Source organism: Acinonyx jubatus, chromosome D3, assembly GCF_027475565.1.
Source record: "Acinonyx jubatus isolate Ajub_Pintada_27869175 chromosome D3, VMU_Ajub_asm_v1.0, whole genome shotgun sequence".
Taxonomy (NCBI): Eukaryota; Metazoa; Chordata; class Mammalia; order Carnivora; family Felidae; genus Acinonyx; species Acinonyx jubatus.
In genome coordinates this window covers 31,650,567-31,664,026 of record NC_069392.1, presented here as the reverse complement: position 1 = coordinate 31,664,026, position 13,460 = coordinate 31,650,567, and the positions used below count along the sequence as shown (strand labels likewise).

The 13,460-nt window shown below is 41.8% G+C and overlaps 1 protein-coding gene across 10 annotated transcripts in view; it reads right to left on the bottom strand.

Moving 5' to 3' along the window:
- The window catches only part of MPPE1 (metallophosphoesterase 1), a 54,237-nt gene that overhangs the window by 20,287 nt on the left and 20,490 nt on the right, over positions 1-13,460 (bottom strand). For 2 of the 10 annotated variants that reach the window (XM_027068463.2, XM_053206746.1), the window contains exon 1: positions 426-1,015. The exons of 6 other annotated variants lie outside the window; for them this stretch is intronic. The gene's annotated coding sequence lies outside the window, so the exon portion shown is untranslated. Of the gene's footprint in view, positions 1-425; positions 1,016-13,460 lie in introns of those variants that run through there. 2 more of the 10 variants (XM_027068457.2, XM_027068462.2) reach the window with 1 other exon arrangement.

Here is a 13,460-nt window from a genome sequence, read left to right as displayed (position 1 = left end):
TCTTACTTGCCTATTATCTTAAGCATATTACCACAGTGTCATCAATGACTATTTGCATGTTAAATGTTCCATCTTAAATGGTATTTTTTTAATAAGACGTATTTTTTTTTTGTCAGTCTACATAGGTAAACTAGAGAGAGGCCCCTAGGATGTAATACAGGGGACTTAAGTAGTCGTGATTCGCCAGCAAAGAATGACTAATTCCCAGAATACCGTTTTTTCAATAGGCTAACTTGCAATGCTAAAAAGGCAAGGAGGTTCCAGTTTGCAGTAACAAGAAATAGCAATTAACCTAGAAGCCTAAATATTATATAACACGGTCATAAGAATTCCTGGAAAATCTTGCTTGCTGTGGGCGGAGAGCAACAAGGGAGGCGGATCAGAAAGCAAAGGCTTCCGGGCAAGCCGGACCCCCATCACTTCACCTGTCCTGGAGCCCGCCGACCATCCCCGCCAGCTTCCAGTTTCCGCGCGGATGGCCCGGCGGGTCCCGGTCGGCCCTGGAACCCCGCCCCGCCGGCCTCGGGCGGGCGGGGAAACGCACAGTCGCCATGGAGAGGCCCGCCCTAGCCCCGCCCCTGGCACGCCCCCAGCCGCGCCCCCGCCGGGGGCCGGCGTTCTGGAACGCGGGCTCCCGGCACTCTTCGGGCGGTGCGGACAGACCAGCTGGTAGCGGTTGGGCCTAGCGGCTCACGGCGTTCCTAAACAGTCGGTGCAAAGAAGCAAAACCCAACACTTGGTCGCATCTTCCGCAACGACTCGGTCCTTTGCGCCATCCTTAATGTCTTCTAGACTTTTCTCTCCCCGTGAGTCCTTAGTGCTGCAGCTTCCCTGGAACCCCCAGAACAACGTCCGGGAAGGCGAGGGGGGCGCGGCGGCCGCGAAGCCTTTGGCGCACCGAGCGCCCGTGAGGGGAGGCGGGGTGCGCCGGCCGTTGCGGGTCAGGGCGGCCCTGCGGCGGCCCCGGTGCCTCGCTCGTGGGTCAGGGCGGCCCCGGTCTCGCTTCCGGTCTGCATGGCTGCGGCTCGAGGCGAGCTCCGCGCCCCGGGCGCCGGGGAGCTGTCTGCGGCGGGAAGTCGAGCCGCCGGACCTCCGCGCGGCGTCGATGGGTGGCGCTGTGATTGCTCGCTCCCTCCTCCTGCCCCGCTGGACCGCGCTCCGGAGTCCCACGCTGGGTCTCCCTCACCGTCGTCTTCTCCAGGGCCTGGCAAAGTGCCTTCAGGGAGTGTGTGATGAATAAATGAGCCATCAGAGCGACTGTTGGGGACTTAGTTTTCATTTTTTTCAAACTAATGTTAATAACAGTATAGCATGGCATGGTCTACTTTTCAAAGGGCCTTCACATCCATTACTTCAAATAATCCTCAGAATAAGCTTGTAAATTAAGAGCAAGAACCATTACCCCACGTTACAAGAAGTAAAACTGAAGCTCGAAGCAATAACACACAGGGTCTCCCAACCAACGAATTCTAGTATATTTTTGCTGAGTATACTTAATGTGCAGAGATATAATAGAAATCGTATAGAAAGCAACCAGCTAAATGCCTGCTATCTGGTAAGTAAGCAGTAAATGGAAACATTATTATTTATTAAGAATATTGTAATATTTTCTTTAAAAAAATTTGTTAACATTTATTTATTTTTGAGAGAGAAAGAGAGAGTATGAGCAGAGGAGGGGCAGAGAGAGAGAGAGGGAGACACAGAACTCGAAGCAGGCTCCAGGCTCTGAGCTGTCAGCGCAGAGCCAGATGCGGGGCTGGAACCCACGAATTGCGAGATCATGACCTGAGCCGAAGTTGGACATTTAACCGACTGAGCCACCCAGTTGCCCCTGAATATCGTAATATTTTCAAATACCTCCTGGTTAACAATTTTACCATCACAACTTGCCACCATATGCACACCGTCATGATGCAACAGAAGTACACAGCGTCATCTCTAAAGTATTCTCACTAACTAGAAAAAAAAAAAGTAAATATATCCAGTAAAGCCTATAACTAACTCCAAGCTTAAAGAAATATAGGACCAAACGAACAGGTTAAATGACACCACCAGGAAGCAATTCCCTGGATCCGGAATGTGGAATTTTTACAGCCCAAATGGCCTACCTTCTTTATTCAACAAATAAACAGCATCAGGAAAAAAAAAAAAAAAAAAGGAGAGAGGAGGGGAGGGAAATTTGTTATAAAGCAGGCTTGAGAGACACATTGAGCCAAAGCAAGTATGTGGGTCTTGTTTGGGTCAGAATTAGGACAAACTAGCTTTCAAAAAAAAGAATTAAAGATTGGGAAACTTGTACGTGGAATGGATGTGCAAAGAATTGTTGGTGATTTTGCTGTGATAATGCTATTGTGGTTAATTTTTTTTTAAGGTTAGAGAAACTAAAGTACAGCCAAGTTATAAGATTTCTGGAATTTGCTTTAATATTGCAGGAAATTGAAAAGCAAACAGGGAAGTAGAAGAAACAACATTGGCAAAATGTTGGTAATGTTGAAGCAAGAAGAGGGGTGCATGGCTTAGTGGGTAGAAGAACAATGGCCCCCCAGAGACTTTCACATCCCAATCTCCGGACCTGTGACTATGTTACCTTGCATGGGAAAAGGGACTTTGCAAGTGTGATTAAGGTTAAGGACTTTGAGGTGAGAAGTTCGCCTGGGTTATCCAGTCTAATCACTGGGTCCTTCCCTATGGAAGGACAGCTGTGTCAGTTAGGGGAGGTAACACAGGAGTGTCAGTCCTATAACAAAACACAAAATACCGAGTGGCTTATCAACAACACAAATGTATTTCTCAAACTTGTGGACGCTGGAAATATAAGACTGAGGTACCAGCATGGTTGCTGAAAATTGGGAGCCACCTTCCTGGTTCATCACTGGCACCTTCTCACTGTGCCCTCACATGGTAGAAGGGGTGAGGGAGCCCCAGGAAGTCTCTTCTATAAGAACACTGATCCCATTCATGAAGCCTCCACCCTCAGGACTGGACACCTCCCCAAAGCCTCACCTCTAACCACCATCACCACGGTCATTAGGATTTCAACATGTGAATTTTGGAGGGACACAAACATTCAGTGCATAGCGGAGGGTCAGAGAGATGCAGCCTAACAAGGACTCCACCTGCTGTTAGTGATGTTGAAGATGGAGGAAGGAAGGGGCCACAAGCCAAGGAATGTGGGCATGTAGCCCCCTAGAAGCTGTAAAAGGCAAGGAAATGGATTCATTCACAGAACCACCTTGATTAGCCCAGTTGGACTTCATTTGGACTACTGACCTACAGAACAGTAACAAGTTTGTGTAGCCTTAAGTCACTAAATTCATAGTGATTTGTTACAGCAGCAATAGAAAACCAATATAAGCATTCATTATATTTCTCTCCACTCTTGTGTATGGTTAAAATTTTTTGTAATGTTTGCTAAGTCCAAAAAACATAGACCTAACTATGATACATTTTAAAAGTACTTCATGGGGTGCACGGGTGGCTCAGTCAGTTAAGCATCTGACTCTTGATTTTGCCTCAAGTCGTGATCTCACAGTTGTGAGACTGAGCCCCATGTCGGGCTCCATGCATTGACAGTACAGAGTCTGCTTGGGATTCTCTCTCTCTCTCTCTCTCTCTGCCCCTCCTCTGCTCATCCACTCTCTGTCTCCTTCTCAAAATAAATAAATAAACTTAAAAAAATAAAAATAAAAGTACTTCATTTATACCTGAAGCATAACAGAATCCAACTTAACAAAATTATTATGATGCATTTTAATTTGAAAAAGAATTATATATGTCCTTTTAAAAAGTATCATTAAAAGTATAATTAATATGTGAAGGGATGGAAAAGCATTTATCATACAAATGGAAGTGACAAGAAAGCCAGGATAGCAATACTTATTATCAGACAAAATAGACTTTAAAACAAAGACTGTAACAAGAGACAAAGAAGGACACTATATAATCATAAACAGAACAGTTCAACAAGATGTAATAATTATAAGTATTTATGCTCTCAACGTGGAAGCAACCAAATACATAAAGCAGCTAATAACAAACATAAAGGAAGTAATTGATAGTAATACAATAATAGTACGGGAATTTAATACCCCACTTACATCAATGGATAGATTATCCAAACACAAAATCAACAAGGAAACAGTGGCATTGAATGACACAATGGACCAGATGGATCTAACAGATATATTCAGAACATCCCATCCTAAAACAGCAGATAACACATTCTTTTCAAGAACACATGATACATTCTCCAGAATAGATCACATGTTAAGTCACAAAACAAGTCTTAACAAATTCAAAAAGATTGAAGTCATACCATGCATCTTTTCCAGGCACAACGCTATGAAACTCGAAATCGACCACAAGAAAAAATGTGGAAAGACCACAAATATATGGGGGCTAAATAACATGCTATTAAACAATGAATGAGTCAACCAAGAAATAAAAGAAATCAAACAATATATGGAGACAAATGAAAACAAAAACACGATGGTCCAAAATCTTTGGGCTGCAGCAAAAGCTTTTTAAGAGAGAAGATTATAGCAATGCAGACCTACCTCAAGCAAGAAAAATCTCAAACTACCTAACCTTGTATCTAGCAGGGCTAGAAAAAGAAGAAAAACAAAAACAAAACCGGTAGAAGGAAGGAAATAATAGATTAGAACAGAAAGTTAGCAGAAACTAAAAAACAATAGGACAGATTGTTCCACATAGAACAATAGAACACATGAAACCAGGAGCTGCTTCTTTGAAAAGATCAACAAATTGATAACCTTTAACCAGACTCATGAAAGAAAGAAAGAAAGAAAGAAAGAAAGAAAGAAAGAAAGAAAGAAAGAAAAAAAAAGAGAAGAAGACTCAAGTAAAGTCAGGAATGAAAGAGGAGAAATAACAACTGACATCACAGAAATACAAAGGATTATAAAAGAACATTATGATAAATTATATGCCAACAACTTGGACAACCTAGAAGAAATGGGTAAATTCCTAAAAGCATATACACTCCCAAAAGTAAATCAGGAAGAAAGTGAAAATGTGAATAGGTCAATTACCAGCAAAGAAATTGAATCAGTAATCAAAAAATTCCCAACAAACAAAAGTCCAGGATCAGACAGCCTCAGGGACATAGTTGAGCAATCATTCTGGCACTTTAACCATAATTGCCCTATAGAAAAATATTTACTTGCATCCTGTGCATGAACACCTTGGAGAAAAGTGAAACACATGAAGCAGAAACTCCGGAGTATCCAGCTATTTGCACTCTTGCCTTCATTCACCCATGCAATGCAACAGACATGCATTGAGACTTTCTGTTCCTAGGGGCTAAATTTTCACAGATTATTCTAGGGATTGTGCTGTGAGACAGAGACAAAGCTGAGGGGAGAGACAGTATGAATCCTGACATTCAGCAGAAGGACTTTTGTGTATTCGCTTTCTATAGCTGGGTAACAAGTTACCACAAACTGAGCAATTTACAACATTCTGTTTCGAGTCTTCCTCCAGTTCATGGTTGCTGGGAGAATTCAGCTCCATGTGATTATAGGACCAAGCTCTCAGCTCCCAGGACCTCCCGCTGTGCCTGCCCCATGGCACTTCCCACAGCATGGCAGTTGCTTCTTCAAGGCCAACATCTGCTGCTGTTGGTTCAAATCTATCTGACTTCTTCTGTTTCTTCTCTAGACCTAAAGGAGTCCCATGATAAATCAGGCCCACCTAAAATAATCTCTCTTTTGATTGACTTAATGTCAACTTGTTAGGGACCTTAAATACCTTTACACTTCACTGTTACCATGTATCACACCCTACTCTGCCACATTCATAGGTCCCACCTTCACTCAAAGGGAAGATTCAACAGGATGTATACACTGGGAGTCATGTTGGGGGACAATGTAGTGTTCCATCTGCCCTACATGATATTCTACCCTCATTTCAAGAGAAGAGCCAAAGTCCAGAGAGTCCCAGGATATCTGACAGAGCAGATTCCTGACTCGGCTATACACAGTACTGAACTCTATAGACAATCACCAGGAAAATTTTTAAAAAGGCACCAAAACCAAGCTGTGAAGGGCTGGGGGAGGGGGAGGGAGGGAGAGGGGGAGATACAAGTATGCAAACAGCAAAAAAGCAAATCGAACACAAAAGCAGAATGAGAGCTCACTAACAATTTTATAAATGAGAGAATTGTTTGCATGTAAATTACTATTCTCAGTTTATCTGGTTTATCAATCTTGATTTGACACATTGAGTTCTTGCTCAAGATGGCAAAAGAACTTAAAGGAGCCATTTCCTACCTCGGTTATCCATTTGCGACTTAGATTTGGTTCTTTGACCATTGCGATTTTTTTCTTAAGGTAAACATCCTTTGGGGGATGGAAACATTTTCCCTTCCTGTATTGTAGGTTCTTTAACTGGTCGAATCAAATTGATAAGAACAGATTAACAGGTAAAAACAAACAAATTTCAGGGCGCCTGGCTGGCTCAGTCAGTAGAACATGTGACTCGATCCAGAGTCATGGGTTCAGGCCCCACACTAGACATGGAGCCTACTTACACACACACACACACACACACACACACACACACACACACACACACACTTTTTACTATTAAATAACAAAAATTCAACTGAGGAAATTTTAAAGATCTAATTGGCTTCATTCATGAATTCATGAATCACCGACAGCCCATCTAGCAAGGAGAGGAGAGCTCCAAAGGGCTACAGAAAGGGAAAGTTTTTAAAGGCAGGACAAATAAGTCATAAACAGGAAAAAAAATTATTTCAAGTGAGGTCACCTTCATTTGGGGACAAAAGGGTCTTATTAGGTGGGGTACCTCATCTTTCTTTGGGGGCAGAGAGGGCCTATGTGCCACATTACCTTATTGATGCTGACCACAAAATTCCTGACTTCTCAGTTAAGACTACATTTCTGGTGGAGGTTGCAGCCACAATTAGGTTAGGTATTAAGCCCTGGTTTGGTGACATGGCCTAGCACAAGTGACTCCATTTTGGGCTTGTGGTTTCTTTTTAACAGTATTTACAAAAGCCCCATAAAAATATAAGATCCAGGGGCACCTGGGTGGCTCAGTCAGTTAAGCATCTGACTCTTGATCTCAGCTCAGGTCTTGATTTCAGAGTCGTCAGTTCAAGCTCCACGTTGGGCTCCATGCTGGGCATGAAGTCTACTCAAAAAAACAAACTAACAAATAAAAAACATACATATATACATATATATATATGTATATGTATATATATATGTATATATGTATATATATGCATATGTATATATGTATATATATGTATATGTATATATGTGTATATATAATGTATATGTGTGTGTGTGTGTGTGTGTGTGTGTGTGTGTGTGTATTCCAAAAGGCAGCCGCAGCCCGCAGCCAGGTTACTGAGGCTTATATAGCATCCTGAACTAACGAAAGGGGTTGGTGGCTGGGGTTGCAAAGGCAAGGAAGGCCATTCACAGGAAGGCAAGAGGAGATGTTTAGAAAACAATGGTTGACCTATTATATACATAAGTTTCTTAGGTAAAAAGGTAATAACTCTCTCCCTGATACAGGCCCCCCTTTGCAATGTAAGTTTAGGCAACTGAGGAGGCAGTAAAGGGCTTTTCCTGAATCTGACCAGTTTTCATTGCCTTTAGCTCAAAACAACAATCCTTAAGCTGAACAGACATTTTGAGGTGGCAAATTCTGCTCCTCTTCAGGGTTCTGTTTTAGGTTATAAAGGTCAAAAACAACAACAACCTGGTCTATCCATTTTTCCTTCCCTCCAAGTAGTGCATGCAATGTGATCTTCATAAATTACAGAGAACAATGGAGAAGGGGAGTTTTCACATGAGACCCCTGCAGCAAGAGGTTAAATGACTGACATGGTTTATAGCATTGCAGTTTACAAATCACCTTCCTACTTCAGGTATCCAATATAATCCTAACTAAATTAGAAACTCCTTGAGGAGAGGGGCTATGTTTCATACCTATTCCTATCTAGAATAGCTTATAACAGAATATACAACACATAACTAATTCCCAGTAAAAATATAGCAATGCCCCCTTATCCATGGAGGGTAGATCCCAAGACCCCCAGTGGATGCTCAAAATGGCAGATAGTTCTGAATTCTACATATACTGGTTTTTCCTATGCATACATATATACCTATGATAAAGTTTAGTTTATAAATTAGGCACAGTATGAGATTAATAGCAACAACTAATAATAAAATAGAACAATTATAATGTTATACTATAATAAAAGTTATGTGAATGTGGTCTCTCTCTCTCAAAATATCTTATCACACTGTACTCATCTTTCTTCTTATAATGATGTGAGATGATAACATGCCTAGGTGATAAGATGAAGTGAGTAACGTAGGCATGTGATACAGAATTAGGCTACTTTTGACCTTCTGATCATACATCAGAAGGAAGATTATCTGCTTCTAAACCATGGTTGACCACAGGTAACCGAAAGCAAAATTCAGATAAGGGGGGCAACTACCATATATTGGATAAATTGAAAACATTAAGATATATTATTTATTGTCAGAGATTCTAGTTTAGGGAACTTTAATTACTTTTCAGGAAACTTGCTTTTAAGCAGCTTGGTTAGTGCTTTCCCAGGAGGATTATTCTGATTTGTTCTGCCCTGATGTGTTTATTTCAAGTCAGAGTCCAGGGTGCAAATTATTAAGACTAACTCATTAAAATTTCCCTTTTTTTTTTTTTTTTAACATGGATCAAGGGCCATTTATCTATTAGGTGCAGTGGACTGAGTAACTAGATAACAAAACCAAAACCCCTGGACAATGCTTGGGACAAAATTAGTTGACAAGGTATCCCCACAGACCCCAAAATGTAAAGGCAGTGAGGATGAATCACAGCATAGCTGCAAGATTTGGTGCTATCAGAGTACGTGTGAGCAGAAACAGGGGAACAATAAAACGTCTAATGGACCTAAAGATAGAGAAACCCTGGGGTGCCTGGGTGGCTCAGCCAGTTAGGTGTCATGATCTCATGGTTCATGGGTTTGAGCCCCGCGTCGGGCTCTGTGCTGACAGTTCAGAGCCTGGAGCCTGCTTCAAATTTTCTCTCTTCCTGTCTCTCTGCCCCTCCCCTGCTCGTTCTCTGTCTCTTTGTTTCCCTCTCAAAAATAAATAAACATTAAAAAAAAAAAAGAGGAAACCTGAAACAGCATTGAGTTTCCCCTATGGAAAGAACATCATCAAAAAATAGGAAGGTCATCCATCCAATAGCAGTAAATGCAAGGAGCCCACGAATAGACCTGAAGGGTTAGAACAATCCTTCCTTCTCCACAGGGATAAAGATAAGACCCTCCATGGGGTGGAAACTCCTAGGATGCAATAAGAATTTTGCAGGACAAGGACAAGAGAAATGTGGAAAAGAGAAAAGAAGGAAAAGAGAAATTTCAGTAGGCAAGCTTGCATATTTTAACATACTCACAAAAAACAGAAGGCATTGTTAAGTGAACTAGCAAAAGCGCTCCTTTTGGATGCCGAGGAGAAGTAAATTCACGTAAGAATGTGCATTAGAAAAGAATCATGGTTGGGGAGCCTGGGTGGTTTAGTCTGTTAAGTGTCGGACTCTTGATTTAGGCTCAGGTCATGATCTCACCGTTTGTGAGTTCGAGCCCTGCATCGGGCTCTGTGCTGACAGTGCGGAGCCTGCTTGGGATTCTCTCCCCTCTCTCTCTGCTCCTACCCCACTTGTCCTCTCTCTCTCAAAACAAATAAACTTAAAAAAAATTTTTTTAAAGACTCATGGTTGAAAACTATCAAAGTTGTCATCAGAAGAAAATTGAGCAAGAAGTACAGACAACAAAAGCACGCCACAAAGACATGCCCACAAAACACACCCGAGCCAGAGCCTATGATTTCAAAACAAGCTAAAGACATCAAGAGAATGAAGGCAGACTAAATCAGGACTAGGGAAACTCAGAAATGAAGTAACAACTCAGGAAAGAATTGGAAATAAGAGAAGAAAAATGAAGAAACAGAAACCAAAAGGACCGTGAAAGGAAATAAACAATGATCTTAAAATCAAAAAGAAATGGAGGAAAGGTAAAATGAGCTTCAAAGAATATGACAAATATGGAGGATAGGCAAGAATATCTTACAGATAACAGGAGTCCCTAAAGATGAAAAGTAATAGCAGAGAACAATTCTAAAACCTGTAATTCAAGAAGGTTTTTCTGAAATAAAAAATGCACTTTTCAAAAAATATTTGAAGCATATTGAAAGCACTCCCTATGTACCTGAGAATATTAATTCAGAATGTTCAGCATTAAGACACATTCCAGTAAGATGATGAGATTTTTAAAGAAACATGCTAAGAAAATATATTTGGGCATCTAGGCAAAAAGTGATTTATGAGGGAAAAATATTGATATTGTAGGAACTAGGGCAGGCCACCCCAAGATGGGCTACTTTGGCACGAAGATTATTGTGAGTCGAAAAAGCAATCAAAACCCAGCAGATACATAAAAAAAAAAAAAAAGCTCTTTACTTCCCCCACAAGTGCCTAAAAAGAATTCGAGGACCTGTTCTGGGAAGGGAGCTATCACCACAGATCACCACATTATACTACCAGGTGTGGTTGCCAAGAAGGAGCCTAGCAAGACCTGTTGACCAAAGTCCTCTATGTCCCATGTGTCCAAGTGGCTCAGCAAACATTTGTTTACCAAGCATTTACTCTTTTACATTATTCCTGAGGATTGTATGTCTTCCCCTGAAGTCCCGGACCCCTACCCCCTTGAGGGACACATGCACGCCTCATTCTGAGTGTCTTTGGAATCTCCGTGTTTCTGTGGATTCCCCGTTAAGTACACTGCTACATTTGATTCTCCCCTATGGATCTGTCCCATGTCAATTTGATTCTTAGTCCAGCTAGAAAGACCTTGAAGGGGACAGGAGTTCTTGCTCCCTGACAAGATTATCGTCCGACTTTGACAGGAGAAAACAGAGTATACCTACTCTGATTTCATGAGGAAAGAAAATGTGACCAAGGATTTTTATATGCAGCAAAATGGAATTTCAAGTGTTAGAGTCATAGACAACTGTTATCAACATGCAAGAATTCAGAGAATTGAGTTCCCATGATTTCTTCCAGAAAACAAGCTTTGGACAATTGAAGGGACGAGGGAGAGACATTGATGTAAAAGCATTGATGGTGAACATCGGAGATACAGTTCCTTTTGAACTCAGACCAAGTTCTGGTTAAAAGAGAGAGTATGGTATGTAATAGCTATGCACCCTGACAAAATAGATGTAGAACAACTTTTTTTTTTTAAATAGAAGAATGGAGAGCACAATGCAAAAACAAATTGCTGTTTTCAGTAAGCATATTGCTAACAAAGGTATTTATGGTGTTACTCTAACACTTTTGCATGTATAACAGGGGATAAGGCAACTTAATAACTGTGGGATATTCTAATATATCAGGCCCTGTGCCCCTGATACCAGGACTCTTGATGTGGAAGAAAGGAGATACAGACAGGGGTATGCTGAAGCCATGTGCGCTGTTCCAAAATCCACAAGCGGTGACATCACACTGGTAACATCACTTGGAATCAGCCATGCTGGGGGTGTGTACCCCACTGTCGGGGAGGAAGAATATCCTGCCCCCTTCAAGGTCTCTCTAGCTGGACTAAGAATCAAATTGACATGAGACAGGTTAACAGAAGAAAGTCAAACTTAATGTCGTATGTCCTGGGAATCCACACAGACATGGAAATTCCAAATGGGGTATATATGTCATCCTGAACTAAGAAGAAAGCAGTAAGGGTCTGGGACTTCAGAGGGAAGGCATGCAATTCACATACCTTTGCCTCACCATACACGTGGGTCACTCAGATAAAGTTTATCTCTGGTAACAATTCTTATTCTTGGAAAGAGCCCCAACTGAAATTCTTCTCCATAGTTAAGGGAGGGGCAAAAGTTTCTCTTGAGCCCACAGGGTCTCCATCACCTTCAGCCCAAGATAGTCCACAGGCGAAAGGGATACATTTGGGGGAACCTGCCCCCAACCTCTTCGCTATGGAAACTTGTGAAGGAGACCAGAACATGCCACTTTGGCATAATGATTATTTTTACCTTGAAGGCACTGAGAAACAAACACGTCAAGAGTCTACACCACCACACCCCATCTGACTAAAAGCAGGGCATACCTTTCACTTCCATTCATAATGGAAATTTCCATTTTTAAAGATGTCCCCTTCTCCTGTACTGGAAGACAAGTCACCTGAGACTGCCTAACAAACCTTACTAGTATATACTTCTCCTAGTCATCTTCCCACAATTTACCAAATCCCCAGTTTGCTTTGTCTAGTGTCTACCCCACAATTATCATCCTTTTTTAAAATGACATACAAGCCCCAGGCCTAACTGCTTCTCCGAGTTTTTACTTCTTTTCTGAGAAGGCGCTGTGTGCCTGCAAAATAAACTTTTTTCCTGTTACTCTGTCTCATAGCTTTAATTCACAGGTCCCACTCACCGAACCTCAGAGAATAGAGGAAAAAGATGGTTGTTTTTTGGTTTTTGGTTTTTTTGTTTTGTTTTTGTTTTTGTTTTTTCTTTACTCCACTAGAGTTTTGACTATCACAAAGGACAGGTGGGACACCTCAATCATTTTAGAGGTTTTAGCTGAGAACTCAGGATGTCCGACAAAGCTGGCAAAAAGTAAAAATTCATACCAAGTCAGCCTCACAGATTTCTGATCAAATGAGGACAGCAAGAGCCCCTCTTTATCTATATTTGGATTAGCAGGAGGAAACACTTGGAAGAACCAGTTCTTTGGGTATTACTCTTGGGTGACTCTTGGTTTTGAGAACTCTTTGGTTATTGATCCTTGCTCTTCTAAGGACAGCCATTGCTTTCCTTATTGTCCATTTTGTGTCAGGCTGTCAGACCTGCATCTGCAAACAACCAACCTTCAGGTTGGGGAACCCCAAGAACTTGTAGTTGACCACACAGAGATGTGGGCTGCACTCCACTGTTGCTGATATCCTACTGACTATTGCCAGAGATCAGGAAGCTCACTTAAGTCTTTCTTTCTTTCTTTTTTAATTTTTTAAAATGTTTATTTATTTTTGAGAAAGACAGAGCGTGAGCAGGGGAGGGGCAGAGAGAGAGGGAGACATAGAATCCGAAGCAGTCTCCAGGCTCCGAGCTGTCAGCACGAGCCCGATGTGGGGCTCAAACCCATGAACCCCACGTGAGATCATGACCTGAGCTGAAGTCGGAAACATAACCAACTGAGCCACCCAAGCGCCCCAAGTCTTTCTTTCTTCTGGGAGTAGCTCTAGATCATGGTAGCTGCGTCTTTTGCACCCGCTTTGGAAATCCTCTTGGGTCCCTGGTTAAGCTATAAAAAGGCAAAATTATTGACTTTGGTTTTGAGTCACATTTGTAATAGGTATACCTTTGGAAAGAAAC